The sequence below is a fragment of the Heterocephalus glaber genome, unplaced genomic scaffold (assembly GCF_053883595.1).
Source record: "Heterocephalus glaber isolate CG9 unplaced genomic scaffold, H.glaber_assembly_v1.0 deba00001523, whole genome shotgun sequence".
NCBI lineage: Eukaryota > Metazoa > Chordata > Mammalia > Rodentia > Bathyergidae > Heterocephalus > Heterocephalus glaber.
The window spans coordinates 14,747,463-14,761,054 of NW_028258327.1; positions in this window are offsets into that span (position 1 = coordinate 14,747,463).

Below are 13,592 nucleotides of genomic sequence, written 5' to 3' on the forward strand. Positions count from 1 at the left end.
TATTAGGGATAGCTATGAACTTATTATTGCATTTGGAGATTAAGTATGGTTTAAGGACATGTGTATGTAAAGTTAACAGGTGGCTTGTAACTGTAAGCTGTGCTATGTCAACTTGACTGGAGCCAAGAAATGCATAGTTCCCTCAGCCTTCCATCACATACTCACAGCAGCTACTGTCCACTGAGCTTTTAGAGCTTCAGCGCTAAGGTTGGGGCTGTACCTTAGATCTTCTATTTCTGTGCCTTCTATTTTTGCGAGCTGAGCAGCCATTGTCAACTAACCTACCCCTGATCCTAGAAACTTACCTAACAAGTCCCTTGATAATTATACATATATTTTCTATTGATTCTGTTCCTCTACAGAAACCTATCATAGAGAGACATGTAGAAATAGAAAAACATGCAGGATACTTGCCATTATACATTAAAATGAATTTTATTATATTCCATATATCAAATAAATATGTGTTCCCAGGTAAGATCTAGCACTATGCATTATTGGCAATTGTGTTTTCAGCAAATTAAGTAAATATGTATTGCTTCCAGTTCCATATGTGTTTAATTTAGCATGTGCCAATTGCCACTTCATTAGAAGTGTTTTGATTCATTATTTAAAAATAGTAATTTTTTAAAACTTGCACATATAAACTTTTTTATAAAGTACCTTGTTTATTATGTTTTTCTCTCCCTCTCTCTCTCTCTCTGTCTCACTCTCTCTCTCTCACACACACACACAGCTCAGCTCTTAGCTCCCCCCATAAATGAACAAACCATAGTACTTTATGATACAACTTTATGTATACCCAGGTTGAAAGATTATGCCTCACTCTTAAGCTAAGTGCCCTTTCAGGATGACGATATTAATGAAAGAAATGGGAATTCCAGATGTTTTCAGGAAAAAGGAATTAGAAAATAAGTCTACTTGTCAGTGGTGTAGTTGCCCACATGTTATTTGATTCATGCCTATTTCATCTTTACTGTTCTTTTTGATAGTTGCCTACAGACAGATGAAGGTGAGTGTACAGCTCGAAAGGAGAGAAACATTGCAAACCGAAACAACTTTTTCTAAGCCAACCAGCAATGTTGCCATAATCCTTATGTTTCTCATATTTATATGATGATGCTGACATCAACTCCTCACTTCTCTTGGGCTTATGGTTTTCTTTTCTACCTGTACATGGCACTGAGCTAAAACTTCAGTAATCCTGAGAAAGAGGCACCTCCTTTGGGTCACTGCTGATTGCTTTGTTTTGAGGTTTCTCAGAACATTTGGGGCCCCTAAATCTTCCTTTCTGAAAACTGACTCATGTACTTTAAAGATATTTGCTACATTTTACTCACATTATCTACATTTTATTTTACTCATGTATTCTTATTTTATATTGGTATCACAAATACTTTTAGCTCATATTTTGGCTACACTTTGAAAAAATGGAATATCTTGGCCTTTTGACACTGCTTCCTCAGCTCATCCACTCGAGTGTAAGGAGTGATGGTTTGTTTTTATCATTTTCATAAGAATCTAAGCACTAATTTATTTATTTTTAGAGCATGCAGATAATGCTTTTGAATATTGGTACAGAATGATTGCAAACTAGGTGCTTGCTAGAAGATATGACCTTCAATTGTTTTTGCCTGCTTGGAAGAAACAATATTCAAAGTGAGTGCATGAAAAGTAATCTAGTGTTGTCAAAATTCAAAACTTTGTCTACAGAATGTTAGACCATCAGAAAACAATCATTTGAAATTCATCATTTCAACTGCATTGCTTTTACTACACTTGATTTTAAGATCATAGTTTTGATTTGTATTGGTGGACACTATAAAAACAATTGTCATGGAATTGTTTATTTATTTATTGGAAAGATATTGAGGTTAAATTTCACAGGATCACTCAGTATACCTTTCATGAACATTCAAGAGAACTGCATTTTAGAACATTATGCCAAGAAAATTTTCACTTCTGCTGAGAAAATGATTTATTGTTGTCTTATGGAAAATGTTAATCTTATAAGTGACCAAATTTTTATTTTTTACTACCCCAAAATAAGTCCAAGTTCAATATTTTAAACTTCATAAAATGCATTTTTAGTGATATTGTGTTCTTTGGTTTTTCTCATCTAATTTTTTTTCCTAAATTCCATATATGAGAGAAAACATATTTATCTTTCTGAGCTTGGCATATTTTGCTTAACATAATGATCTCCAATTCCATCCACTTTTCTTCAAATGACAAAATTCTGCTTTTTTTTTAGAGTTTATTAATACTCCATTGTGTATATTTATCACATTTGAATTCACTGACAGGCATCTTGGCTGGTTTTATAATTTGGCTATTGTGAGTAGTGGCACAATAAAGATGAACATGCAGACATCTTTGTTTTACGCTGAGTTTGATTGTTTTTCATGTATATTTCCAGGAGTGGTATAGCTGATTCATATAGTGGTTCTATTTTTCATTTTTTGAGGAGCCTCCATATGGTTTTCCATAATAGCTTTACTCATTTGCATTCTCATGAACAGTGCATAGGAGTTCCTTTTTCTCCTACTTCCTTGCTAACATTTGATAACAGCCATTCTGACTGACATGAAATAGAATCTCCATATTGTTTTGCTTTATATTTCTTTTGTGGCCAAAGAGGTTGAACAATTTTTTCAATATACTTATTGCTCATTGTTACTTGAGAAGTATTTTCCTAGCTCATTTTCCCATTGGTTGACAGGATTATTTGTTCTTTTGATGTTAAATTCATGAACTGCATTTATTCCCTACAAAAATCTCTTATATACTTTATTTTTCTTTAAACATGATATTATTCTATTAATATTTAAAATATATATACTTATAAATAACTTCAAATGCTATATGAAATAGGACATATTTATATAAAGTAAGAATCTTACATAATAACAGAAATTTGAGTTTGTTGAATTATCCTTAAAATTGAATCTTGTCTTAACCTAAAAATTCTCTACACAAAAGTAGTAGTAGAGAGAGAGAGAAAAAAAAAAACTTTTAGTTTCAAAATATTTTTAATCAAAAGTGTGATGTGCAAAATAATCTGTTAACAGATTGCAAAGAAGGAAAGAAAACTGAATTCTATAGAACCAAGGAGGGGCTGAGGATGAAGCTCACTAGCTCCAAGCCTGCTTGGCAAGTGCAAGGTCCTGAGTTTGATTCCTGGTACCAAGAAAAATAAAATAAAATAAATCCAAGGAGATTTAATCCATTATATACACATTTAAATATGCTCAGTAACTAGTCCTAGAGTAAGAGATCTTGACAGCATCATTTGTCATGCATAACTGATCCTAACTTCACTGGATAATTTGAAGGTCCATGTGTTAACTAATTGGTTATGTTTTTCCCAGAGGAAAAACAAAGTTCTCATTTGTTTATGGCAGGTACAGAAAAGAGCTCACAGAAGTTAGCCACCTACCTTCCCAGACAGCAGGTCTTAGGAATGCCATCTCCTTGTACACTTCAAATAGAGGGTTCCCAGGTCTTTGAGAAAGACATTTTTGGATCATAAACCTGACAAAAGGCCTATGGGATCTTCCAAACAATGTATATTTATTACAAAGAGAGGAGACAGTGCTTACAAATTTTCTTAGATAAACAGAGGAAAAAGAAGAGATGAAAATATCTTTCCTTCTTTGCAATGGAAAAAATTAATCTTCTTATTTTGAATCTATATTTCCTTTAAAAGTTCTTAATATCTTGAAGTCATAAATAAAACATGCATAACATTTTAAAATGTCAGACTACAAGTAATTTTATTATATTATTACTTCATTAAAATATCAAAATCTGACCTATTGTTTTAATTATTGTAATCCAGTGCTGGCAATGTATCTAAAAGTATACCTTGACTTAGTACAATTATCTTACATATATTATATGTTCTTTGGCCTAGAAGTCTGGTTTTCTACATGTATGTGTAATAACTAACTTTATAAGGTCTTACAAGATAAAAAAAGTATCTGATGCTGATAATATAAAAGGAGGGTAGAAGGAAGGAGAAAACAAAGAACTGAATGTTGTACACAGGAACCAATTCACTACAATGAATGTAATCATTATGTACTGCAAATATGTAATAATAAAAGTAAAAAAAAATCCTTTAATTATCTGCAATATTGGGCAGATTTTTTTCACTTACAAATAAGAACATAATTAGTTATTTGGGCCTTATGGTAACCCAATTATGTTCTGATCTGTAGCCTGAAAGAATCATATTAATTACAGCCCAAGTTCTGTTTTTGAATAGCAGTGACAAATGCTATGTGCCAAGTGATGAAGAAATCTTGCTCCCTTTTTCCTGGATGTAGGACTTAACTTGAAATTTTGACAGACAGGAATCACTGATTTATGTCTTACAGTTTTTTCATCTTTCTCTCTCTTACTTTCTAGCACTCTGTATCATGTAGATATCTAGGTTTTATTCTTTGAGATTCATTTGTTTGGTCTTCTCTTGTTTCTTTTGTCTGATGTACATCATATCCATATTTACTAGCTATCCTTCTTTGTGTTAACTCTTTCTTACTTATTCTGTACATGCTCTATCTCAGTTAAGTATGCAAAGGAATGTAATCTAATTGAAAAAACTCAGATATTTTGAGAGTAGTTTTAAAAAATCTAAAAATTCCTAGACATAGTTTTTTTGTTTTTGTTTTTGTTTTTCCCAGTACTGGGGATCCAACTCAGGACCTTGCACTTGCCAGGCAGGCGCTGCATCACTGAGCTAAATCCCTGGCCCTACCTACATACGTTTATTTTTTAACAAAGAGGATTCTTATAAGAACTGAATCCTCCAGTTTTAGAATTTTAGCAGCATATCAAAGCATGAAAATAACTCAATCTGAGTGTCAAAAGATATTTTTCCTGCAGGTACATTACCAAGGAGACATACTAGTTCGATTTCTTTACTTGTCTTGGGGTAAGTTTGTTTACATTATTCTTGATTTTTGTGGCTTACAGACAAATGCCTTTTTACTTCCCATGTCCCTGAGAGCACTCATTTTGGCCTACGGTTTTGCTGGTTGTTAGTTCCATTGTGATTCCAGTGGTGCTGGAGCAGGGCTTATGTAGGAGGAGGGCCTGGTGGAGCAGGCACAGCACCAGGGCTTAAGTGGAGGAGTGCTTCTGGGAAGTGACTGTGAATGAATGACTCAGCAGACACAGACCCAAGAAAATGAAAAACATGAGGACACACTGGGAGTTTCCCCCAAGACAACTAAAATAGTTTGTTTTCTGTCAAAATGAATTTAATGAAAAAAACGGTGTCTTTGAATTCTATTACAGAACACAGAAATGGTAACTGCTTTCCTTTGTAATTGTCTTTATCACTAATGTTGCAATTAGTTTATCCTAATCCGCCTCTCCCTTATTACCAGCAGATATATTGCAAAGCAGAGAGAAAAGAGCACTCATGTGTTGAAAAATTATTATGTATGAAATTAACCAGCTAAATCTAGATTCTTTTTTGTTTTAAAGAAAAAGGTTCAGAGTTCCCTTATTTCCATGAAAAGTAAAAAGGCTTCTGAACTTTTTGAAGGTATGTCAGGAGGCAAGACTTATTTTCTTGATAATTAAAAATATTCTTGTAGTAGATGGAGAATCATACAAACAATGCTTTGCTCTCCTTGAGGTGAGAAAATGGAAAAATTAATGCAGGCTAATGAAGCATGGGGTTTTTTTCATTCACCAACACTGCTTTTTGTTCATATTAGATGCTACATAATAAAAATTGAATTATAGCACATTATTTTACTGGTTTACCTTGTAACAGTTTATTAGTCAAAGGACTGACTAAAATCAGTATATTGAAGATCTTTTTTTACGTAACTAGCCTATTTGGATTTAAAAGCCTACATTGAAGTATGTTTTCTATCTATTTTCTTTCAAACTCCGAAAAGATAGACTTGAACATAAATATAACAATTATATATATATGCACTAGTATTTGCTTTTAAATGTTAAATGTCTTGTGAAATTAGATGTCTTATTTTAAATGTGCAATGTTTTGTTTACATCTCTGACATACGGTTTATGTAATTCAATGAAAATTGTTCTACATGTTCTTTCTGCCCCAACATATCTTTTATGTCCATCAATGATAATATAGTAAAATAATAATTTAAAAATATAATAATAATAATAGGAGCACGTATTAAGATGTTCTGAGGTGCCAAGCATAACTTTTAACTCTCTTTCTGCATACAGGATATGCCTGGCTCATCAGGAAAGAAAGGAAGCAGAGAGACAGGCAGGGAGGAAAGGAAAATCTAACATGAAATTTAATGTAAACCAGAACATTTGGGTAGAAGCTAATAGATACTATACTTTAAATATAAATAAAAATGTGATTTTTATTCTAGTGAATGGTCAGGTAATTTGCATAGATACTTTTATGAATAGTGGTTTTAATTTCAATGTGTACAAATAGAAATATTGGGTGCTCCAGGCAAACACAATTCAAAGTACAGTATGATTGGAAACATTGCATCTCACCTATCTGCCTTATGTTTTCACTTCTAGACTTGTCCTCTTACATCAAGCTAAATAATTGTAAAAACGAATGAAATTATATTTTCTTCTTTATAGCACTACAAATAGCCTACTTTTATAATAAATTGTAAACTCCTTTCAATAGTAAGACCTTTCATGATTCTGTCCTTTGCAACTTCTACCTCTTTTTTTGCAGGTCTTTGCTTTTACTCCAACTTCATTGATTTCCTTTTGTTTCCTCAAATCTAAGAGTTTTGGTAAATCTTTGTTTCTCTCCTTCTAATTATTTACCCTATGTACTTGGTTTAACCCTCTCAGAATGGCCATTCCAGACAACTTTAATGGCTTTTACCTAGACTCATAGTTATTATATTTATTCACTTGCTTAGTCCCTAATTAACTGATTAACAAGTTTCTGTTTAGCTTTCTTTCCCATTAAAGATTTAGCTTCATACAAGTAGCAATATCTCTATCTACTTCAACACTGAGTTCTATGCTGTTCCATATTTTTTTCATTAAGTTTATTGGTACATTTTAGGTATACAATATGATGACATTCATCATTGGGAATTTGTATCTTTACATAATCTCTCTTGGTTTTTATGTTTTTCTCCATTCCCCTGCCCTACCTTCAACCTCTCCACCCCTCCCTATTTACAGAGACTTTGTTTCCATTTTTTCCCTTTTCTCGTATTTATTCCTTTCCTGTTCCTTATTGAGACTCCAAAGATATTTGAGTATTTATTGAACAAGGTATAGTGAATGACAGCTTAGAGTAGAAAGAGGTTTTAGCTGTCAGTGCTGTGAACAGTTGAGCTTATTAGATAAAGATATTGAGAATTGAAATGAGTTTGACTACTTTAGAGAACCCACCAAAATAATACCCAGAAGTCAGCAATGATTTCTTGAAAAAAAAGGCAGAGATTATATGCTCATTTATAGTCACATGAACATTACAAAGACTGTACCTGTAATAAACACAGAGATTATAAACAGATTAGTGGGTTTCACTTATAAAAATAATGGTTAATTTTCCTTTTTTTATGAAAAAAAATGAGATTCCGGCAGAAAACTGCTAGACATATCCATAAGTTTTTGGAATTATGAAGCAGATACTCAGGAAAGTGATTAACTTATAAAACAATTTAATTTGAGTGTTAAATAAGTTAAATAATAATAAAGGTGATTATTATGCTGCAATTTGACTTTATTCATGTTCAAGGAATACTATCCCACGGATTGTATGGAACTGTAGGCTTATAATGCTTCCAATCAATTCAGACTCTAATATACATGTGTTAATTTGTATACATTTAAAAACATGACTCTTTTAAAATTATTCTTTGCATTCTCTTTGGAAAGAAATTTTGAGAAACTGAAATGTTTATGTTATCTATTCCTAAAAATTTAAGGCTTCAGTTTCAGGATTTGGTTTTATGCCACACATATTATCATTTTCATTCTTTGCCAATGTACAGACAAATGCGTTGCTGTTCAAAACTGTTTGAAAGCTGCAAATACCACTTGCCAAAGTAATATGTGAAGCCAAATATTAAAACTGTTAGCTTGTGCTGTAGTTACAAAGAAGAGTCATACATTAATATTAAAATCAGTAAAATATAAGTACTATTAGGACACACTGAGGTTAAAAAGTTCAGTACACTACAGAGTATGCTAAACATATGAGAGTTTGTGATCATTTGTTTCTAAAGAACATTGGATTCAGCAAAAAAATTCTATACATTTTGAATATTTTGGCAGCTCAGCAGCATCTGGGTTTCTTGTAGAGTGTAGTTCTCCTTCTTGTTGAAATGCACCATTACAGATAGAGGGTATCAGAAAGAGCAATTTAAGAAGAAAATTAAGGCACCAAAGGAAAAGATTTGGTATTTGTAAAAGAGTACCAAGTTCATGAGTAATCCTAGTGTATGATTTTGTCAAAATTAGATGCATCACATATACTTAGTATACATAAAGTGTTAAGTGCTACCTATATGATTTTCCTAAAATTAATTTTTTGAAGCCAGGTGCTGTAGGGTACCTGCTCACATTTATTAATAGCATGTAATTTATATGGATTTAGGGAAAACATTTTTTCTTTCCTTCTTTCTTTCTTTCTTTCTTCCTTTCTACTTATGAATTCAGGTGGAAAACAATGGCTTTGTTTACATTCTGTGGTTACTGATATGTATGAATGGACAATGTGATGCATTTATCCTTTACCTGAGTTTTATTTCTTATTAACAAAACTTGGTTAAGTAAATGTGGTTTGTTTGCCCATTTTTATTACTATAAAGTCCTCTGTTCTGGGACTGTTAAAATATTACTTTTTTCTTAATAAATCTTCCTTATACAATGTGTACATCCCTCCTATGTATCTGAATACTTTCCTTTTAAGCCCACTTTCAACTCACAGCTCTAAGGGTTGGAACTTAACTGATGTACATTTCCTTCTCCCTTTCCATGTATTATATCTGACAGTAACTCTGTGTGGCAACGTGAAAGCTACTTAAACTCAGTGCTAAGATGAAGCTATCATTTTTATTGTGCTCTACTATTCTTTGCACTCTTTTTTTCCTCACTGTTTCTTTTATTTTAATTGCTTATTTTTCTAGATATGAAGGAATTTTCTTCATATGAAGAAATTATTTTCTTACTTTTCTTGAAGACTGAAATTTTGAAAAGTCTATATTTTGAAAACTACTATGCTGTTAAATTAGCCAAGCATTGAAATCAAAGCAAATTTCTTCTTATCTGACCCATGATAGGAAAAATATATAAAATATTTTGTCTTTGTTTGTCGGTGGGGTTATATTTAGAAATACATGAATAAATACGATTATCTTGAAAAAATTAATTTATTTAACTGGATTTTCTACACTTCATTACCCTACACCCAGTTCTACGCCTTCCCTGAAAAATTCTAAACTGTCTTCCTGAGTCAGACCACAACATCTTGTACAACGAAGAAAGTTAGTCTTAGACCCCTGACCAATAGTCCCAATGGGTTTCAATTGTTTTTATTTTGTAATAAATTTTGTTATCTTCATCAATTTTCAATTCAATTCTTTTCCACAACTGTTCTACTTGCTCACCATTTTACTGTCACATTACTTGTCCACAGTTAACATCCTGGATGAATAAATGTTGTGGATTTATGTATTCGTGCTTTGGAGCAAAACTGGCCATTTTAACCAGGGCCACACTTAGTCATCATCCTATGAGAAATAGCATATTCTTTGGCAAGGTTTTCTGAGGCTGCTGATATTCATCACTCTGGTTCAGTATGGTCCCCATCACCCTGATGGTTTCTAATGATATAGAATGTTGAAATACAGAAAGAAATGGATAATGGAAAAAAATGACAGAACCCAGTAAAAAACCTTTTGATTAAATTTCATATTTATTATCATTTAATTAAGGATATTTTAGTACTAAAAAAGGCCTTTTAAATGAGCTTTCAATGGAAAATTCTTTCAACGGTTTGAGAAATCTTTGGCATTATCATTATTTAAAGAAAAATTTACCAGACCATGGACTTGGCAGATAGAATATATTCCATTTATATAGTCTAAAGATAAAATATCTACAAGATCATTTTTAACCTTCTTGAATATTGTTACTTGAACCCCTGCCATGCTTTAATGCAAATTTCCTTCAATACAAAGGGTTCTTGGTATTTCAGAAAGAAAATGAGTTACATCACTTTAAAAAAAAATAGATTTTTTTCTGTTCAAATCCATTACCTGTTATCATGGATTTGTTTTGATTTTTATCTAGTAGAGAAAGGATAGTCTACTTGTGAAACTAGACAGCTTTCAAAATAGTGCAAAATGGTTCTTCATCCTTAATGCAGACCTGGGAACATGAGTGTCACTAAGGCTGTGATGGTGACAGTTTGCACTATAAGAAAAGATTAATGACATCAGGACCTGCCAGCATGGTGCTTACCATACGTTTTCTGCATCACCGGACAGACCATTTGTTTTCCCTTTCTCATTACTCTCTCCCTCTTGATTTAGTTGGCAGCATAATAGAAACACGGTTTTAAATGAGTGATCTGACTACCATTCTTCCTTCATGACTGGTGTCCAGTAGAACATATTCTTTTATCTTAGAAAAACTAAAATCATTTCTATTCCCTGAGACTGTTAAGACCTCTTTTAAAAAATCATCACTCTTAAACTACAACTAGATAATACCCAAAGTAGCATTTGAAATAGGGATGAAAATAAAACTAAGCCTACCCTTATATATCAGACCTATTGTACATGTGAAAAGATGGAATACGATGGCTTGTTTCCCCGGGAGGTAGTTGTTTCAGTGCTACACTCAGCGCAAGCTAGAAAGGCGGTAACAGGACGAGATGAGCAGTGGGAAATAATTGTGGGATGTTGAATTGTGTTTAATCAAGAGATGTTCTTTAAAACATTTTGGTTACTGGCTGCACTCACGTCTAAAACAAACGAGGGTCCATTTATTCACGTTTTCACACTTGTAATGGATTTGGTGAGAAAAACAGCATACCAACTGTATAAAATGAATAGCTCGACAAAACACTGAACACTTGTCATGAACTGCCCTTCAGAATTGTAATCGGGAGGGAAGGTTGTAAAACCGACACGACTTTAGATGTCTTAACAGCCAGAGATGATGACTATGACACACTTTATAATAAAGTGTCATCTTCCAAGATACATAAAAATCGGTTGTATTTACTGTGCACCAGATCTTTTTTTAGCACCAACTAAATGACAGTGTCATGCCTGTAATGCTGCATGCATAATTTAAATCATTTTTCACAACATATTACTCTAGTCAGCCCGAGGTGGGTGGTCCCTCAGGGAGCACTGTTCTGACTTTGACTTTGGTCATTAATTAACTATCAAAGGTGAGACTTGATATTTTAGTAGGGATAATGCAATGTTTTCCACAAATAATATCTGGAGAAATCGAAACCACACTTTCACATTTCTAAAGCTTTCTGTAAATTGAATGTAGAATTAGTCAAAAGGATCATCAGAGCTCAGAGATAAATGAGGGAATGCTGTACTCTGGGGAATTTTTAACTTGTATATGAATCATATCAAATCTCAGTGGTCTGTACTACTGTGAAAAAGAATATTGGAAAGAAGTATACTTTACCTTAAAATTATTCTGCCCTTTTCTTGCCCATTTCATTAGTTACACAAGAGTGTAAAATGAAAGTAAGCAATAATAAATGAATAACCTGATGCAGATTGTCTATTTCTAATGTAAAAGCATATAAACAAAAGATTTTCATTAATATTCTTTATCACATATTGTTACTTTTTGAAATTACATTTGTAATCTCAAAAGTTCAGGATATAAATTTTTTATTATCATTGAGCGTTAGAGTAGAGATCATATGTAAGGATTTGATACCAGAAATTCTTTGTTAAGAGGTTCCAGGGTAGCTGTTGCCTTTTGACAGGTGTCTATCAACTATGTAGAAGCAGCTTAAACTGTGGTTTTGAAAATATAAAACAATGACTTTAAATGTTTATTTTAAATAAAAAGGAGACAGCATTTTTATTTTTTCTTTAAAATATCAGAATGTCTTTTTAAATTCAACTAGTATAGTCATTGTGTATATGAATACTCATGAAGATTGGCATATACTTCAGTGTTGTTTGGGTTAATTCTTCTATTCATTAATCATATTATCAGCTGTAAAATATCCATATGCATTAATCAGTGCAATAATGTTGCTTCCATATTGAAAACATTAGGATTCAGTGAAATGATGTTTGAAATTTCACTTTGTGCCGGAGATAGCCTGTGAAAAGTTGCTCCTTTCAACAGCTTATATAATTGACAAAAATTATTTTAAAATGTATTTCAATCATGAGTCTTGGAAAATGTGAACAAATAAAACTGTGACAATACCAAGAATGGTGACTATTTGAGAAGAAGGGATCTTTTACAACATGCATAGCAATGTAAATTATAACAGTATTTTTAGAGCGTAGACTGTAAGATTCACAGGCACAAATCTATATTAACTACTCAATAAATAACAATTCTATTTATACATGTGTAGCTTAGAAATATTCTCACATGTTTATAAGGGAATTTATAAAATTATATTGTGGGCCAATGTTCATAATACCGGAAGTGGCCAATACTACTAACATTAGTGTGCAGTCACAAAGTGGGATGTGGCATGCAGTTTTTATAAAGGGAATATACTACTGAAATAGATTCCCAAAACACTGAATAAAACTTCAGAATAGGTACAATTTATTACCAATTATGAATAAATGAGACAATACTAATATTATTTTTCATAGTTTATGGATTGTGTATATTTATTTAAAAGCCATTCCACTTCTGAAAGTGGTAACAATAGTAATGAACTGACTGTCTTCTTTGGACTTTTGTTATGCCCTTACATTGGGTTTGCATACATACTTATGTGCTTGTGTGCAGTATTCTTATACAATAAGTCCCATATTACAAACATTTGAGTTGCAAATTTTCACAAATATGAACAGACCTCATGTTATGAGCATTCATAGATCTGAACAAATCATGGAAGTAGTAGTGTTTGCTGGACATTGTCACAGCTATGCTGCTGAGTGATTATTGTATAGTACAATAGTGTATATAGTACAGTATAGTCATGGATTTACTGTATTTGTGTGTGTGTTTGGCTTCTTTTATGCTTTATATGGTATATTTGTGTCCAAGATATATAAGACTCACTTTGTCAAATTACGAACGGATCCAAATTACAAATGTTCTCCCGGAATAGAATTCATCCTTAAATCAGGGATTTACTGCATATGTTTTTCTGAAAGTTAAATTTATTTTAACTGATATATAAAAGCAAAGATTATATACATTAATGAGATATCATATGATGTTTTGATGCACACATATATACATATATATATGTATATATATAGTGATGAAGTTAATTATATTTATCTCCTCAAACAGTTATTGCTTATTTATGGTGAAAGCAATGAAAAATCTTTCCTCTAGATTTATGAGTTATATAGTATGTAATTGCTTTCTATAGTCATCCTCTTCTGGAATATAGAACTTCTTATTCC